This window comes from Thermobia domestica, chromosome 14, assembly GCF_964235325.1.
Source record: "Thermobia domestica chromosome 14, izTheDome1.hap1.1, whole genome shotgun sequence".
Lineage (NCBI taxonomy): Eukaryota > Metazoa > Arthropoda > Insecta > Zygentoma > Lepismatidae > Thermobia > Thermobia domestica.
In genome coordinates this window covers 185,906,483-185,927,268 of record NC_137467.1, presented here as the reverse complement: position 1 = coordinate 185,927,268, position 20,786 = coordinate 185,906,483, and positions in this window count along the sequence as shown.

Here is a 20,786-nt window from a genome sequence, read left to right as displayed (position 1 = left end):
AGAGAAGGTAACAGGATTGTACTTCATGGACGAACTGATCCGAGATAATCGCTCTTATGAATTACATGGCAAGAAATAGCTCTGAACTGAGAAAGGTAACAGGATTGTACTTCATGGACGAACTGATCCGAGATAATCGCTCTTAGGAATTACATGGCAAGAAATAGCTCTGAACTGAGAAAGGTAACAGGATTGTACTTCATGGACGAACTGATCCGAGATAATCGCTCTTAGGAATTACATGGCAAGAAATAGCTCTGAACTGAGAAAGGTAACAGGATTGTACTTCATGGACGAACTGATCCGAGATAATCGCTCTTAGGAATTACATGGCAAGAAATAGCTCTGAACTGAGAAAGGTAACAGGATTGTACTTCATGGACGAACTGATCCGAGATAATCGCTCTTAGGAATTACATGGCAAGAAATAGCTCTGAACTGAGAAAGGTAACAGGATTGTACTTCATGGACGAACTGATCCGAGATAATCGCTCTTAGGAATTACATGGCAAGAAATAGCTCTGAACTGAGAAAGGTAACAGGATTGTACTTCATGGACGAACTGATCCGAGATAATCGCTCTTAGGAATTACATGGCAAGAAATAGCTCTGAACTGAGAAAGGTAACAGGATTGTACTTCATGGACGAACTGATCCGAGATAATCGCTCTTAGGAATTACATGGCAAGAAATAGCTCTGAACTGAGAAAGGTAACAGGATTGTACTTCATGGACGAACTGATCCGAGATAATCGCTCTTAGGAATTACATGGCAAGAAATAGCTCTGAACTGAGAAAGGTAACAGGATTGTACTTCATGGACGAACTGATCCGAGATAATCGCTCTTAGGAATTACATGGCAAGAAATAGCTCTGAACTGAGAAAGGTAACAGGATTGTACTTCATGGACGAACTGATCCGAGATAATCGCTCTTAGGAATTACATGGCAAGAAATAGCTCTGAACTGAGAAAGGTAACAGGATTGTACTTCATGGACGAACTGATCCGAGATAATCGCTCTTAGGAATTACATGGCAAGAAATAGCTCTGAACTGAGAAAGGTAACAGGATTGTACTTCATGGACGAACTGATCCGAGATAATCGCTCTTAGGAATTACATGGCAAGAAATAGCTCTGAACTGAGAAAGGTAACAGGATTGTACTTCATGGACGAACTGATCCGAGATAATCGCTCTTAGGAATTACATGGCAAGAAATAGCTCTGAACTGAGAAAGGTAACAGGATTGTACTTCATGGACGAACTGATCCGAGATAATCGCTCTTAGGAATTACATGGCAAGAAATAGCTCTGAACTGAGAAAGGTAACAGGATTGTACTTCATGGACGAACTGATCCGAGATAATCGCTCTTAGGAATTACATGGCAAGAAATAGCTCTGAACTGAGAAAGGTAACAGGATTGTACTTCATGGACGAACTGATCCGAGATAATCGCTCTTAGGAATTACATGGCAAGAAATAGCTCTGAACTGAGAAAGGTAACAGGATTGTACTTCATGGACGAACTGATCCGAGATAATCGCTCTTAGGAATTACATGGCAAGAAATAGCTCTGAACTGAGAAAGGTAACAGGATTGTACTTCATGGACGAACTGATCCGAGATAATCGCTCTTAGGAATTACATGGCAAGAAATAGCTCTGAACTGAGAAAGGTAACAGGATTGTACTTCATGGACGAACTGATCCGAGATAATCGCTCTTAGGAATTACATGGCAAGAAATAGCTCTGAACTGAGAAAGGTAACAGGATTGTACTTCATGGACGAACTGATCCGAGATAATCGCTCTTAGGAATTACATGGCAAGAAATAGCTCTGAACTGAGAAAGGTAACAGGATTGTACTTCATGGACGAACTGATCCGAGATAATCGCTCTTAGGAATTACATGGCAAGAAATAGCTCTGAACTGAGAAAGGTAACAGGATTGTACTTCATGGACGAACTGATCCGAGATAATCGCTCTTAGGAATTACATGGCAAGAAATAGCTCTGAACTGAGAAAGGTAACAGGATTGTACTTCATGGACGAACTGATCCGAGATAATCGCTCTTAGGAATTACATGGCAAGAAATAGCTCTGAACTGAGAAAGGTAACAGGATTGTACTTCATGGACGAACTGATCCGAGATAATCGCTCTTAGGAATTACATGGCAAGAAATAGCTCTGAACTGAGAAAGGTAACAGGATTGTACTTCATGGACGAACTGATCCGAGATAATCGCTCTTAGGAATTACATGGCAAGAAATAGCTCTGAACTGAGAAAGGTAACAGGATTGTACTTCATGGACGAACTGATCCGAGATAATCGCTCTTAGGAATTACATGGCAAGAAATAGCTCTGAACTGAGAAAGGTAACAGGATTGTACTTCATGGACGAACTGATCCGAGATAATCGCTCTTAGGAATTACATGGCAAGAAATAGCTCTGAACTGAGAAAGGTAACAGGATTGTACTTCATGGACGAACTGATCCGAGATAATCGCTCTTAGGAATTACATGGCAAGAAATAGCTCTGAACTGAGAAAGGTAACAGGATTGTACTTCATGGACGAACTGATCCGAGATAATCGCTCTTAGGAATTACATGGCAAGAAATAGCTCTGAACTGAGAAAGGTAACAGGATTGTACTTCATGGACGAACTGATCCGAGATAATCGCTCTTATGAATTACATGGAAGAAATAGCTCTGAACTGAGAAAGGTACAGGATTGTACTTCATGGTCGAACTGATCGAGATAATCGCTTTAGGAAATTCACATAGGCCAAGAATAGCTCTGAACTGAGAAAGGTAACAGGGTTGTACTTCATGACCGAACTGATCCGAGATATCGGCTCCTTATGAATTACATGGCAAGAAATAGCTCTGAACTGAGAAAGGTAACAGGATTGTACTTCATGGACGAACTGATCCGAGATAATCGCTTCTTAGGAATTACATGGCAAGAAATAGCTCTGAACTGAGAAAGGTAACAGGATTGTACTTCATGGACGAACTGATCCGAGATAATCGCTCTTAGGAATTGGCAAGAAATAGCTCTGAGACTGAGAAAGGTAACAGGATTGTACTTCATGGACGAACTGATCCGAGATAATCGCTCTTAGGAATTACATGGCAAGAAATAGCTCTGAACTGAGAAAGGTAACAGGATTGTACTTCATGGACGAACTGATCCAGAGATAATCGCTCTTAGGAAATTCATGTGCAAGAAATAGCTCTGAACTGAGAAAGGTAACAGGATTGTACTTCATGGACGAACTGATCCGAGATAATCGCTCTTAGGAATTACATGGCAAGAAATAGCTCTGAACTGAGAAAGGTAACAGGATTGTACTTCATGGACGAACTGATCCGAGATAATCGCTCTTAGGAATTACATGGCAAGAAATAGCTCTGAACTGAGAAAGGTAACAGGATTGTACTTCATGGACGAACTGATCCGAGATAATCGCTCTTAGGAATTACATGGCAAGAAATAGCTCTGAACTGAGAAAGGTAACAGGATTGTACTTCATGGACGAACTGATCCGAGATAATCGCTCTTAGGAATTACATGGCAAGAAATAGCTCTGAACTGAGAAAGGTAACAGGATTGTACTTCATGGACGAACTGATCCGAGATAATCGCTCTTAGGAATTACATGGCAAGAAATAGCTCTGAACTGAGAAAGGTAACAGGATTGTACTTCATGGACGAACTGATCCGAGATAATCGCTCTTAGGAATTACATGGCAAGAAATAGCTCTGAACTGAGAAAGGTAACAGGATTGTACTTCATGGACGAACTGATCCGAGATAATCGCTCTTAGGAATTACATGGCAAGAAATAGCTCTGAACTGAGAAAGGTAACAGGATTGTACTTCATGGACGAACTGATCCGAGATAATCGCTCTTAGGAATTACATGGCAAGAAATAGCTCTGAACTGAGAAAGGTAACAGGATTGTACTTCATGGACGAACTGATCCGAGATAATCGCTCTTAGGAATTACATGGCAAGAAATAGCTCTGAACTGAGAAAGGTAACAGGATTGTACTTCATGGACGAACTGATCCGAGATAATCGCTCTTAGGAATTACATGGCAAGAAATAGCTCTGAACTGAGAAAGGTAACAGGATTGTACTTCATGGACGAACTGATCCGAGATAATCGCTCTTAGGAATTACATGGCAAGAAATAGCTCTGAACTGAGAAAGGTAACAGGATTGTACTTCATGGACGAACTGATCCGAGATAATCGCTCTTAGGAATTACATGGCAAGAAATAGCTCTGAACTGAGAAAGGTAACAGGATTGTACTTCATGGACGAACTGATCCGAGATAATCGCTCTTAGGAATTACATGGCAAGAAATAGCTCTGAACTGAGAAAGGTAACAGGATTGTACTTCATGGACGAACTGATCCGAGATAATCGCTCTTAGGAATTACATGGCAAGAAATAGCTCTGAACTGAGAAAGGTAACAGGATTGTACTTCATGGACGAACTGATCCGAGATAATCGCTCTTAGGAATTACATGGCAAGAAATAGCTCTGAACTGAGAAAGGTAACAGGATTGTACTTCATGGACGAACTGATCCGAGATAATCGCTCTTAGGAATTACATGGCAAGAAATAGCTCTGAACTGAGAAAGGTAACAGGATTGTACTTCATGGACGAACTGATCCGAGATAATCGCTCTTAGGAATTACATGGCAAGAAATAGCTCTGAACTGAGAAAGGTAACAGGATTGTACTTCATGGACGAACTGATCCGAGATAATCGCTCTTAGGAATTACATGGCAAGAAATAGCTCTGAACTGAGAAAGGTAACAGGATTGTACTTCATGGACGAACTGATCCGAGATAATCGCTCTTATGAATTACATGGCAAGAAATAGCTCTGAACTGAGAAAGGTAACAGGATTGTACTTCATGGACGAACTGATCCGAGATAATCGCTCTTAGGAATTACATGGCAAGAAATAGCTCTGAACTGAGAAAGGTAACAGGATTGTACTTCATGGACGAACTGATCCGAGATAATCGCTCTTAGGAATTACATGGCAAGAAATAGCTCTGAACTGAGAAAGGTAACAGGATTGTACTTCATGGACGAACTGATCCGAGATAATCGCTCTTATGAATTACATGGCAAGAAATAGCTCTGAACTGAGAAAGGTAACAGGATTGTACTTCATGGACGAACTGATCCGAGATAATCGCTCTTAGGAATTACATGGCAAGAAATAGCTCTGAACTGAGAAAGGTAACAGGATTGTACTTCATGGACGAACTGATCCGAGATAATCGCTCTTAGGAATTACATGGCAAGAAATAGCTCTGAACTGAGAAAGGTAACAGGATTGTACTTCATGGACGAACTGATCCGAGATAATCGCTCTTAGGAATTACATGGCAAGAAATAGCTCTGAACTGAGAAAGGTAACAGGATTGTACTTCATGGACGAACTGATCCGAGATAATCGCTCTTAGGAATTACATGGCAAGAAATAGCTCTGAACTGAGAAAGGTAACAGGATTGTACTTCATGGACGAACTGATCCGAGATAATCGCTCTTAGGAATTACATGGCAAGAAATAGCTCTGAACTGAGAAAGGTAACAGGATTGTACTTCATGGACGAACTGATCCGAGATAATCGCTCTTAGGAATTACATGGCAAGAAATAGCTCTGAACTGAGAAAGGTAACAGGATTGTACTTCATGGACGAACTGATCCGAGATAATCGCTCTTAGGAATTACATGGCAAGAAATAGCTCTGAACTGAGAAAGGTAACAGGATTGTACTTCATGGACGAACTGATCCGAGATAATCGCTCTTAGGAATTACATGGCAAGAAATAGCTCTGAACTGAGAAAGGTAACAGGATTGTACTTCATGGACGAACTGATCCGAGATAATCGCTCTTAGGAATTACATGGCAAGAAATAGCTCTGAACTGAGAAAGGTAACAGGATTGTACTTCATGGACGAACTGATCCGAGATAATCGCTCTTAGGAATTACATGGCAAGAAATAGCTCTGAACTGAGAAAGGTAACAGGATTGTACTTCATGGACGAACTGATCCGAGATAATCGCTCTTAGGAATTACATGGCAAGAAATAGCTCTGAACTGAGAAAGGTAACAGGATTGTACTTCATGGACGAACTGATCCGAGATAATCGCTCTTAGGAATTACATGGCAAGAAATAGCTCTGAACTGAGAAAGGTAACAGGATTGTACTTCATGGACGAACTGATCCGAGATAATCGCTCTTAGGAATTACATGGCAAGAAATAGCTCTGAACTGAGAAAGGTAACAGGATTGTACTTCATGGACGAACTGATCCGAGATAATCGCTCTTAGGAATTACATGGCAAGAAATAGATCTGAACTGAGAAAGGTAACAGGATTGTACTTCATGGACGAACTGATCCGAGATAATCGCTCTTAGGAATTACATGGCAAGAAATAGCTCTGAACTGAGAAAGGTAACAGGATTGTACTTCATGGACGAACTGATCCGAGATAATCGCTCTTAGGAATTACATGGCAAGAAATAGCTCTGAACTGAGAAAGGTAACAGGATTGTACTTCATGGACGAACTGATCCGAGATAATCGCTCTTATGAATTACATGGCAAGAAATAGCTCTGAACTGAGAAAGGTAACAGGATTGTACTTCATGGACGAACTGATCCGAGATAATCGCTCTTATGAATTACATGGCAAGAAATAGCTCTGAACTGAGAAAGGTAACAGGATTGTACTTCATGGACGAACTGATCCGAGATAATCGCTCTTAGGAATTACATGGCAAGAAATAGCTCTGAACTGAGAAAGGTAACAGGATTGTACTTCATGGACGAACTGATCCGAGATAATCGCTCTTAGGAATTACATGGCAAGAAATAGCTCTGAACTGAGAAAGGTAACAGGATTGTACTTCATGGACGAACTGATCCGAGATAATCGCTCTTAGGAATTACATGGCAAGAAATAGCTCTGAACTGAGAAAGGTAACAGGATTGTACTTCATGGACGAACTGATCCGAGATAATCGCTCTTATGAATTACATGGCAAGAAATAGCTCTGAACTGAGAAAGGTAACAGGATTGTACTTCATGGACGAACTGATCCGAGATAATCGCTCTTAGGAATTACATGGCAAGAAATAGCTCTGAACTGAGAAAGGTAACAGGATTGTACTTCATGGACGAACTGATCCGAGATAATCGCTCTTAGGAATTACATGGCAAGAAATAGCTCTGAACTGAGAAAGGTAACAGGATTGTACTTCATGGACGAACTGATCCGAGATAATCGCTCTTAGGAATTACATGGCAAGAAATAGCTCTGAACTGAGAAAGGTAACAGGATTGTACTTCATGGACGAACTGATCCGAGATAATCGCTCTTAGGAATTACATGGCAAGAAATAGCTCTGAACTGAGAAAGGTAACAGGATTGTACTTCATGGACGAACTGATCCGAGATAATCGCTCTTAGGAATTACATGGCAAGAAATAGCTCTGAACTGAGAAAGGTAACAGGATTGTACTTCATGGACGAACTGATCCAAGATAATCGCTCTTAGGAATTACATGGCAAGAAATAGCTCTGAACTGAGAAAGGTAACAGGATTGTACTTCATGGACGAACTGATCCGAGATAATCGCTCTTATGAATTACATGGCAAGAAATAGCTCTGAACTGAGAAAGGTAACAGGATTGTACTTCATGGACGAACTGATCCGAGATAATCGCTCTTATGAATTACATGGCAAGAAATAGCTCTGAACTGAGAAAGGTAACAGGATTGTACTTCATGGACGAACTGATCCGAGATAATCGCTCTTAGGAATTACATGGCAAGAAATAGCTCTGAACTGAGAAAGGTAACAGGATTGTACTTCATGGACGAACTGATCCGAGATAATCGCTCTTATGAATTACATGGCAAGAAATAGCTCTGAACTGAGAAAGGTAACAGGATTGTACTTCATGGACGAACTGATCCGAGATAATCGCTCTTAGGAATTACATGGCAAGAAATAGCTCTGAACTGAGAAAGGTAACAGGATTGTACTTCATGGACGAACTGATCCGAGATAATCGCTCTTAGGAATTACATGGCAAGAAATAGCTCTGAACTGAGAAAAGTAACAGGATTGTACTTCATGGACGAACTGATCCGAGATAATCGCTCTTAGGAATTACATGGCAAGAAATAGCTCTGAACTGAGAAAGGTAACAGGATTGTACTTCATGGACGAACTGATCCGAGATAATCGCTCTTAGGAATTACATGGCAAGAAATAGCTCTGAACTGAGAAAGGTAACAGGATTGTACTTCATGGACGAACTGATCCGAGATAATCGCTCTTAGGAATTACATGGCAAAAAATAGCTCTGAACTGAGAAAGGTAACAGGATTGTACTTCATGGACGAACTGATCCGAGATAATCGCTCTTAGGAATTACATGGCAAGAAATAGCTCTGAACTGAGAAAGGTAACAGGATTGTACTTCATGGACGAACTGATCCGAGATAATCGCTCTTAGGAATTACATGGCAAGAAATAGCTCTGAACTGAGAAAGGTAACAGGATTGTACTTCATGGACGAACTGATCCGAGATAATCTCTCTTAGGAATTACATGGCAAGAAATAGCTCTGAACTGAGAAAGGTAACAGGATTGTACTTCATGGACGAACTGATCCGAGATAATCGCTCTTAGGAATTACATGGCAAGAAATAGCTCTGAACTGAGAAAGGTAACAGGATTGTACTTCATGGACGAACTGATCCGAGATAATCGCTCTTATGAATTACATGGCAAGAAATAGCTCTGAACTGAGAAAGGTAACAGGATTGTACTTCATGGACGAACTGATCCGAGATAATCGCTCTTAGGAATTACATGGCAAGAAATAGCTCTGAACTGAGAAAGGTAACAGGATTGTACTTCATGAACGAACTGATCCGAGATAATCGCTCTTAGGAATTACATGGCAAGAAATAGCTCTGGACTGAGAAAGGTAACAGGATTATACTTCATGAACGAACTGAGCCCAGATATTCGCTCTGGCTGTTAAAAAGAATGTCACATCCATCAGGCTAACTGAAGGACGAACTACAAACACAATCATACTACGTGATCTTAATATATAATCACAATTAAAATGTTTAACACTAAATGCTTGCCATACAAGAGAAAAAACTGTTTAAAAGTAACTCTTTCAATATTTTATTTTATAATATTTAACAGACATATCATTAGCATGACGTAGTGGGACTTATAAGTTTCTTCTGTTAATACGTCCGCAACTTCATTACACCTCATAATAACTCTTGAACAAAAATGAATTTCTAAATTCTGTTTTCTGCAATACATTACCAGAACAATTATTTTGATCGAGTCATTTAATGAAGTCATTCCATTAGATACAAGTGACGATAACAATGCCGTTCTATATCACACATCTGTAAGATATGAGAAAATGGAGTCAATTCAATGACAGGGGTGACTATATATATTTAACTCTTTGAGGCATGGGAGCCAGTGTTATATTTTACCCATTGCTGCATGAAAAAAAATGGAACTTTTTACATTTTCATTACAATTATACTTGCAAACAATCTCAGAACACACCAAATTAATTTAATTTAATTTTTCAGTTAATAGTTGGACAAGAAAATGTATACCAAGGGTGGTAAGTACAACTTCCCACCAAGAAATTGAGATACATTAATGGTGAGGAGTAGTGCTCACCACAATTTTCAGTTGATTCCTTTACTAATGTTGACGCTAATAAAGAGACATAGAGTGACAAAAAACATTCAGAATATTTTCGTTACCTGCCCATTTATTACCATTCAATGTACAAATGGAAATTATTAACGAGTGTGGTAAGATTGATAACAAAATTACCCGTTTCCCAAACCAAGTGTCCATGTTGTCCTCACTTCTTTCTTCTTTGTGCTGCAAACAGCGCACCACTTCATTGTAGAATGCTGAGGTATTTGTTTGGCCTCCTGGTATCTAATTTTTCAGCGACATGGAGTTTGTGACCTTTTATCTCTTGCTTGGGAATCCTTCTTGACAATGCTCGTATTCTCCTTCTCGTCCTTTATATGTGGCAGATTTTTTTTTCTAACAGGATTCACAGTTCCACATACAAACATTCCATTGTTGCGCTAAAAGAGGAGCAGTTCTGTTGACTTAAAGTAGTTGTCAATGAACAATTAGTGGTTCTCTTTGAAGAAGTTACTACACATAGAAATTACAACTTTAGCATCGGGAACTTTCCCCACATTGTCCCTGGTTTCTCCAGTATACAACTCAAATTTCAAATTATACCCTGTCTCATCACACAACATCCAGACTTTAAATTCTCGCTTGATTGGCTTATCGTGCATAAATTAATTCATTGAATTTAGGCCATTGCATTTTATCATCATTTCACTGAATTTAGTTTTCTCACTATCACTACATAAATCACTAATATGAACACTGAACAAGTGTGTTTCAGGTCCATCAAGAGGCTTAGGGAGTATCTTCTTTCCTGGAGGCTCGAACTTTGGATCATCGTCAGAGTCATCAGATAAACCACAGTCGCAGTCACTCGGTATTTGCTTCCAAATCTCAAAAATCTCTTCACCATTCAGAAATTGCGACATTTTCATTGACAAAACAATTCTGATATAGTAACTTGTCTACAGAAATGACTATAAAACATTCATAATCATAAAGCACGCTCATAAGACAATAAAAAAATTGTCAGCAAATAATTCACACAAATAACACATGTGTACGTTGGTAACCAAAAACGCAACAATTTCTGTGGTGGGAAGCACAACTACCCACAAAATGTAGGACGAAATGAACAGGAAATGTTATTATTTTTACACTTGACATAGTATTAAACGAGAACTTTAACTCGTTTAATTTTGTTCAATCATAAATTTCAGGAATTGTTAACAACAGTAACCTACTAACGATACCAATACTTCATAAGAATCATATCACAATGACTTTGACATTGAAAGGTTGTTCTAGTTGTCCTATGGCGAGAACATGTAATCAAACACTTGCTTTCCATCTACTGATTAGTATTTGGAGAAAAATGTAGGAAAAGCTATGAAGTTTTCCATAAATAGAAAATTCGGGTTAAAAAAACTGGTAAGTGCTTCATGCACTTAGCAGAATATTTAAGTGGTAAGCCTTCCTATCCACCATGCCTCAAAGAGTTAAGGTTATATCACTCTCTAACTTTATTTTCTTCATAAAGAAATAGTACGTTTTATATCCGATAAAATAATTATATATTCATGATTGATTCACAGCGTTTCCACTTTACCAGTTATAATAGTAACTGCATTCAACGTAACCTACAGATTTCTGTGAACAATTTCTATAGCATCTACAACTCAAACCGACAAATAATATGTGTTACCTATATGTGTAACCATGTAACAAGTACAAATCTTGTAATAAAAAAGAACAAATATGATCCCTGAGCTAATGTGAAGGATTATTACCCTAAACAATCATATATGCTAAGGATCTTATACGTTTTTACTTATTCTTATTTTCTGAATTTAACTACCCTTTTGGTACATTATTCTTCAATTTCAAAAAGATGCGATCATGTATTATCATATTTCAACGTAACAAAATAATGTGTTACTTATAAAAATATTTACATAAATAGAGTCGTTTATTTTGTGAGACCAGCAGTACTTAGTTAAGAAGAAATAAGAATTTCTGTTATAACAATGTTAACTGAATTTCCATAAACATTATTGATGATTCTGTTTCGCTCTGGTGGCAAAGGTGAATTCTAAGTAGACTAAATATTTTAAAGCTAAATCTCTAATTTCTACGATTATTAAAGAACATGAGAAAAAAAATCATAATCACTGCATTTGAATATAGAAACGTAGTTACATCTCGCAATTTAATTTTGAAATAACGTTCGTTAATACATAAATACATCCATCAATGGAACATATTATATGGACAACTATTTTTGATTATTATAAACATTGTTTCTCCTTCAAGTGGAAGGTTAATATTAGAAATAAATTATACTCATTTTTCATATCTGTTTACCGGTTGAAGTGTAACAACTAACACTAAAATATTCTGTTGTTATTTTGAAATAAATTCTTGTAACGACAGTAGAGAGGATCAACCGAAATGTGTAAATAATAAACCCGTAGGGAAGAGAGTAAATATCTAGCATCCACCCTTACCATCAATCTATTTTCTTCTGGACGCAGTCTGTACAATCGGAAACAAAATTTGTTTTTACCTTCAGATAATCACAAATAACATAATTAAAAAATAGAGAAGTACGAAATTCCAACCTCGAACTTTTCTCACTTTATAGGGACTATTCATTAATATGCTCTGATTCACTGTGACTACTTTTAAACGAAATACTATTCATTAATCCTTTAAACTAAAGATTATTCATTTGGTTCTATTTTACGGGACTACATTATAATAATGAAGATATTAATGAATGTGTTCTAGCTAACTGGAACTATAGTCTATTAATAGAGGCTATTCGAGAATGCGTTCCAATTGAATTAGTCTACACTCAAATGGTAGCAACTATTCAAAAATTTGTTCTACAGGGTTGGTCCGGAAAATAATAGGACTGAGTCGATTTTAAAAAAATATATTGAGCCAATCGTTACAATTCTTTAAAAACTTTCAAAATAGGCTCCTTCTGTGTCGATGCAGCGCTGCCAGCGCGATTTCCAAGCATTGAAGGCGTCACGGAAGTCATTCTCCGGAATAGCCTTGAGAGCCGCGGTGCAAGCTGCTTGGATCCCCTCTGTCGTCTCAAAATGCTTGCCTTTCATCGAGCGTTTCAGGCGAGGAAACAAAAAGAAGTCCGGGGGGGGCACATCTGGGCTGTAGAGCGGCTGTGGAAGCGTTGGGATGCCGGCCTTGGTCAGGTAGCTGTTCCCAAGAAAGGCGGTGTGAGCCGGGGTGTTGTCGTGGTGCAGCTTCCAGTAGGCTCCGATGTCTGGTCGGATCCGATTGACCCTTCGTTTGAGTCTCTTGAGCACTTCCGCGTAAAACTTGGAGTTGACGGTTTGTCCAGGAGGAACAAATTCATGGTGGACGATGCCTTTGATGTCACAAAAGACAATGAGCATCGTTTTCACTTTGGATTTGCTGATTCTTTCCTTTTCTGGGCGAGGAGACGCCGGCGTATGCCTCTCGGAAGATTGCCTCTTTGTCTCGGGATCATACTCAAAGATCCATGATTCGTCACCTGTGATTACGTTATTCAAAAATTGGGGGTCACTTTCACACATGTTCAAATTTTCTTGGCACAATTCCACTCGCCGCAATTTCTGGTCATCAGTGAGCACTTTTGGGACAATCTTCGCGCACACCTTGCGCATGTTCAAATGCTCCGTCACAATTTCATGAACCACATTTTTTGGTAAGTTTAACATCTGAGCAATTAAACGAATACTTAGTAAACGGTCTGAGTTCAAAACTTCGCGCACACGAGTCACATTGTCGGTGTTTGTCGAAGTCGAAGGTCTTCCAGCACGGTCTTCATCGGCGACCTCTTCCCGGCCCTCCAAAAAGGCCTTGTGCCACCGAAACACACCACTTCTTGCTAAAGCATCATCTGGGTAAGCCTGCTTGATCGAATCAAACGTCTCTGTCGCAGATTTACCGAGTTTAACACAGAATTTAATCGCGTACCTCTGCTCTAACGAACGCTGCATTTTCGGCTTGCACTACTCACAGAAACACGTCGCGCGAAAAAGCCTGTCCTGACTCTCCATGTGCTCGGAGACAACTGACCAGCCGCTCGTTCGTTAGCTAGGAACGCCCTCTACCGGATCCAGTCGGTGCGCGCACGCTCCGAAGTACAGTCATGGCGGAATAAAATCAGTTTTATTAACCCTGTACTTCACGTTCTAATGTTAGACTGTTCATTAATAGGCCCTATTTTAATCTGACTAATCTTAAAAAACAGAACCATTTATAAATGTCTTTTGCTTCAGTGAGACTACTCATAAAAAGAAGGGTAATTCATGTATGGATTCTTTCACCAGGGCAACACTCAAATGATTATTCCTACTGACTCCCTAATTCACTTCAGTTCGTCATAAACAACTAAGACTTTAATTCATTTTAATAATAGGGTCATTCTTAAACTCGTTCTAATCCACTACGGCTAATTTTAAATAACGCTGGCTAGAAATAAAGTGCTGTAATTTACTTCAGCTAATCTTCAGTAAGAATAGATATATATAAATATGTTCTACTTCATCGGGACTATATTTTAATTATAGATAATATTCATTAGAGTGTTATACTTCAATGGAGCTACACTCTAATGATGTAGGTTGTTCGTAAATGTGCTCCATTTCAATGAGGTTACTCTTAAAAATTAGGGCCCCATAAATGTTTTGCTTCACTCGAACTGTGTTCGACTTAACTGGAACTACAGTCTAATGTTAGACGTTATTCATAAATGTGTTCCAATTTAATCTTGATACTCTTAACAAACTTGTCCGCTGTTAAATTGTATCCCAAAAATAAAGTGTCTCATCAGGACTCCAAGTTACGGAGTTGGAACTCGGTATACAAACTCTTGATTAGAAACCAACGTTTGAGGATTTGCAGAAATACTGATTCCAAAGGTGAAGAGAGTAATTTCTATACAATTTTTCTTTCCGATTTTTAATTATAAGATGAAAGGAAACAGATAAACCGGTCGAAATGAAATTTTGAAAATACTGTAGTTATCTCTGGATTCACTTGTATATTTATCATTTCTCTTTTATTAAGTTAATATCCAAAGGAGTAGAAACGGGCTTGAAACATGTGCGCCGACTACGTGGGTGCTCCGAGGCTCAAGCATCCACACATTTAATCTTGTCTGTGTGTCGCAAATATTTTTAGTTTTTACTCGAGTTTGGACCCATTTTTCTTGCGTTTAAATTAACTATGTTACCGCCTGAACTAGGGAAGCCCCAACTTATCCTTGTAGTGCAGGTATATTTTACTTTATCACAGCACAGGCCTTTATGACAGTGTCTATAAAAGATTTTCAACTAATAATTAATCAAACAAACATCCAGACTTCCCTGAGAACATATAAGGCAACATGTCACGTCATGGGCCGCGGTGGCTCAGTACTAGAGCATTCACCTCTGGTGCTTGGGGTCCGGGTTCAATACCAGTCCCCGCCAAGTGAACTTTGTAGTGGACAAACACCGTGTGCTTGGGTTTTCTGGGGGTTCACCCGTTTCCTCCCACCTTCTTTATTCCACCATTTCACTCATTACTCATCATCACCGTCTCCTTTAGCCTAACCGACACAACCGTGGGACGTAAAACTCAAAGATTTCATTACATTTCATGTCACGTCATTGATAAACACCCACATAAGTTTTGGGAAGTCGACGCCATTGGTTCCAAATACTTTTCCTAAGCATTATTTTTCTTGAGTGAGGAAGTAATGTATTTATAAGGGAGTTTCTAAGTACAAGCCGGAAAGTTCTGTTTTCGCAATTCACCCTGGCTATTGAAGTACTTCGTTTTTTTTTAATTAATAGTCTTACTTCGGAGATTTAGTGCTGGTGATTATTTTAGTTTTCAGATTGGTGTTCTATTCTATATACAGCCGCCATGTCATTCTTAGTTGAAGAGAAAATTGAGTAAGTGACTCTTTTGTTGTTGGAGATGTGTTAAAGAATTTGAGTAGAAAAGATTTAATTTATCTCCCATCGATAATATGCTGCTGTTCCTAACCACTGGAAGATTGACTTATGTAAGTATACAATATATAATAATAACTCTTCGTGCTGTTCTTTCATGTCTTGAATCAGGATTTTTGTGCTCTTTGAGAGATGCTAGGCCTGTAGTTCTGAATAATAGCGTACTCGGATAAAACCGGGACATTAACAGTCGGACAGAACCTGGTAGTACACTGTAAAGCTAAGAAGGTTAGATAAAGTGTCTTAACTGTAAAATATGAGCACATAAAGCTTGTAGCAATGTGGACGAATATGATGAAGCTTTTATTTGTAATTTTTGTTCTTAGATTTAACAAAATCGTGACCAAAGTTATTTTTTCCATGTTATTGGTTTTGTATGTTATTTTCCGTACTTTTTAAGATCACATATTTTTTTCAGTTGTATTGTATACTTATACTGTACTGGTTCTTTGAGTAATTACAAATTTTTCTTGTAAAATAAAAGTTTCTTATAATTATTTTTTATGTACCCGGTTTTTGCATACCCTTCAAAAATTGATTTGCTCTCGAAATGTACCAGCTTTTTCCACTGAAATAAACATTTTGTATCAATAACAAATCTCTTTAGCATTTGAAAACTAATTCAAGCTATACTATCCACATAGATGCTGAGGAACAAGCAAAAACATTTTGGGTCCCGTTTATTATTACATATTATTACGATATATATTTGTGTGTGTATGCACACACTGCATTTTACACTAAAATCTGAGGGAGTTGGCAAGGGTCAAGTGGCGACCCTAATTTAGTCACTATGTAAGTATGCAGAACACTAGTTATGTGGTTCCTAGAAGGATCCTGAAAAAGAAACATACTTACTTTACCAAATATGGCTATTAGATTCCCATGATGCCATTATCGAGGTTGGTCCCAGACTGTTCCTCTAGGCGAATCTTCCTGAAGCAAGTCTTACAATGTTGAGAAAGCACACAGAGTAGGGTCGGAAGAATAAGATTGAAGGAGAGTGAGACTCATACGAGAAGGTTCGATTCCGACACACCTTTCTTTCACATCGGTGTCTCAGACTCTAATTCAGTACTTGCTTAAGCAACTCCCAGTATCATGTCCCTTGGATAAGATAGTGAGTTGTCAGCTATCTAAACAGCCTCGAGAAAACCTTCTGTCATCAGTGCCAAGTTCACAGGATACTTATAAAAATAACGGGGACGTTAGCTACAATACACTAACGGGATCGAGTAGCATAATGTCTATCGACTAATCCTCCTAACAGCTGATAATAGTCATTAACTCTAGATCAGTGATCCATTAAAAAATTAAATAATTCTTTAAGCTAGTAAATTTAATAGTAGACTAGTTAAAATAATTTATACAGTAAAATTACAAAATAAAAATTCCAAATAACTCAGCATTTCATTAAGATTTACAAGAGTTCTATTCAATATCATATTTTAACCATTTGTGTAGTTTATTTTCATAATATTAAGCACCAAATTGAATATTCTTTATTTCACTGGCTATCTCACGACTGCAAGGTAGTCTATCTACGTCTAAATAGGAAGGGTCGATGAGTTGAACAGTCATACTTCCGATGCCGTGCCCCGCAAATTGGGAGAGAAGGGGATATATTAAAAAATCATCGTAAATGACCAATATTAAAGAGCGCTTTAGTAATATTATAAAATTGAAAAGTGACAATGTTTGTGACTCTTAATCTTTTGAACCGACCGACCGATCTCGATCATTTTTTTTTTTTTTTTTTTTTACGTAGATGCAGTTCTGGCCTGGAACTCATTTTAGCTATTCACTTTGACGGTAGAAGTTAGGGGAGAGGAGATAGGAAATAATAAATAGAACTTAATAACTCTTGAACCACCAGACCGATCTCGATCAAAATTTCCATATTGAAAAGGTTCGTGACTGGCATGGATTTTATCATTTCACTTTGACGGAACAACATAGGTGAGGGGGAGGAGGGGGAGATATTACAAATCAATATAAATAAAAATGGAAATGACTGGGTTTGTGACTTAATAACTCTTAAACCACCTGACCGAACTCAATCAAATTTTCAACATAGATGAGATTCGGGATTGGAAGGTTCTTTTATAATCTCACCTTGACTTTAGAGCCAAGGGGAGGGGAAGGGAATATATATATGCATGAAAGTAAATAAAAGTTAATAACTCTTGAACTACCCAATCGACCTCGATCAAATTTTCAACATAAATGAGGTTGAACCTAGGATTTTGTCATTTTACTTTGAGGGTACAAGGTAGAGGAGGGGGAGGGAGGACATATATGTAAAAACAAAAAGAAAGTTAACTGTCTTTGTGACTTCACCACTCTCGAACCACCCGACCGATCTCGATTAAATTTTCATCATATATAAGGTTCAGACCTGAGACGGTTTTGTCATGGCACTTTATCGGTGCAACTTAAGGGAGGAAGAAGGGAGAGGAACATTTATAAATGATGAAAATTGACCGGTATTAGTGTCAAATATATAGTTTTCGGGGTCGCTGAGATGAACAGTGACACTTCTGATGTTGATTAAATCCAAATTCAGCACTGCAGCTTGGGGGAGGGGAAAGGGAAACACATAAACCTGATCAAAATGATCCATATTAGTGTCGAATCCATAGTTTTCAGGGTCACTGAGATGAACGATGACGCTTCCGATGCTGTGTCCCGCAACATGAAGGAGGGTGAGCGGGAGATATATAAAAATTATTGAAAATGACCTTTATTAGTGTCGAATCCGTAATTTTCGAGGTTACTGAGATGAACTGTGATATTTCCGATTCAGTTGAAATTGATACCACTAAAAATGAAAACAGCATATTTCACGGGTACCAAACACATGAGATACGGAGTTGTGCATTTAATTTTTAATTTTAACCCAGCGAAAAGGGTAATCGATGCCAGTAACAAATAAATATGTTTGTCAGGAAATTTTAAAGAAATTAAGTGCAATTTCAAAGAAAATCAGTCTTATGTAAATAGGTTTTATGGACAAGGTCTAAATTGAAATAGTTATGCACAAAAGTATGTTTGGTCCGGGACAATAGTTCTTGGTAAAACAATAAAAACTACCTGGACTATAATTTATGGAAAGAAAGCAAAAATAAATAAATTTATAAAATAAAGAAATAATAGTAATAAACTAAAAAAAAACAGTGTTTTTAGTTTTTGGACGGAAGCAAATGAAAATTTTCCTGTTTTTTCAAGAATGAAAAACACTAGTTACAACACATTTTTTTGTTTTATACATTGTAGCTGACCCCCCTTGAAAAACGGCGGGCCGCTCCTACTTAAACTTGCTGGCTACACCCCTGTTTCCAAATAAGAAATAAAATCTTTGATGTCCATAGCAGTTCGTCAATTACTATATTTTGAAAAGAAAAAAAAATGAAATTTTGAGTTTTACGTCCCATGATTATGCCGGTTAGGCTAAAGGAGACGGTGATAACGAGTAATGAATGAAATAGTGGAATAAAGAAAGTGGGAGGAAACGGGAGAACACCGAGAAAACCCACGCACACGGTGGTTGTCCACCACAATGTTCACTTGGCAGGAGCAGGGTTTGAACCCGAGACCCCTAGCACCAGAGGTGAACGCTCTACCACTGAGCCACCGCGGCCCCTATGTTTTGAAAAGAATTTACTAAAGGTATATTAATATCTACTTTCCAGTGAAGGTATGCCTTGACCACTGAAAAACCAGAGGCAGTATTTCTTCATCAGTGAAAAACCAGAGGCAGTATGGCGTACAGTGATAAGCAAATACCGGGAAGATATTTTTAATAAATATTACCAAAAATGGGAATTTTCCGAGAATTTATGTATAATCACAAGAAAATTGCATTCTATTAATATATTATGACTAGCAGCGTTCACCCCGCTTCGCTGCGGTCACCCCGGAACGCAATAAACGTTGTTACTTAGATAATTTTTACTATTTCGCTTTCAAGTGATATGATAAAAACCATAGAAGATTGCAGTAAATGTTAACATTATATCGCCTGTCATTTATGTTAACCCGCCCCGCTTCGCTGCGGTCACCCCGGAACGCAATAAACTTTGTTACTTAGATAATTTTTACTTTTTCGCTTTCAAGTGATATGATAAAAACCATAGTAGATTGCAGTAAATGTTAACATTATATCGCCTGTCATTTATGTTAACCCGCCGAGTGACACGGTCATGCGGGTTGCATATAAATACGTTTATTTTTACCTATGATGAACTAACAAAGGATTTGTACGTTATGGACACTTGAATGGTCAATTATCTCAAGACACTGATAATTAAAAATTAAAGTGATATGATAAAAACCATCTAGGGTCCAAATCCTAATAACCCCCCAAAAATGAAAGAAATTGGTTCAGCCGTATTAGCGTGATGAGGGAACAAAGGATTTGTGCGTTCTCTTTTATATATATAGATTTCAAAGTTAAATTCCTTTTTTAAATCACAGTATATTATTACTGTTGTCTCCAGAGGATTCTTTAAAATGTATATTCTGAACGGTATTATATCTATATTATTTTATTATATTTAGAGAGTACGTATAAATGTATATTTACTTACAATATGTTCTGTGCAAGTAAATATGTATGAAAAAATAGTATAGTTAAGCCTACGTACTTTTATACCGCTAAAAAGTTTAAATTTATATGTAAGTGGATTTTCTAAGCTTGACTCTACTAGTGATATAAACGTATTAAATTTTTGAATGGTATCAACTAATTAGGTTGGGTAACTGCCAGAAGACACACGCCTCACCATTTTATGAACATTTGTGCATACATATTTGTGTTCAGAATATTTGCAAGATACTGACTTATCTTTATAATTTTGCACATAACATTCCCACACACTACCTTTCTTCCTAAATATTTCTCCAAATGTCGCGTTAATTCACATGTAAGGGAAATCCGAGTACCTCTTCAGAAATTTGAGTCAGAGACAGGAGACAGACCGATG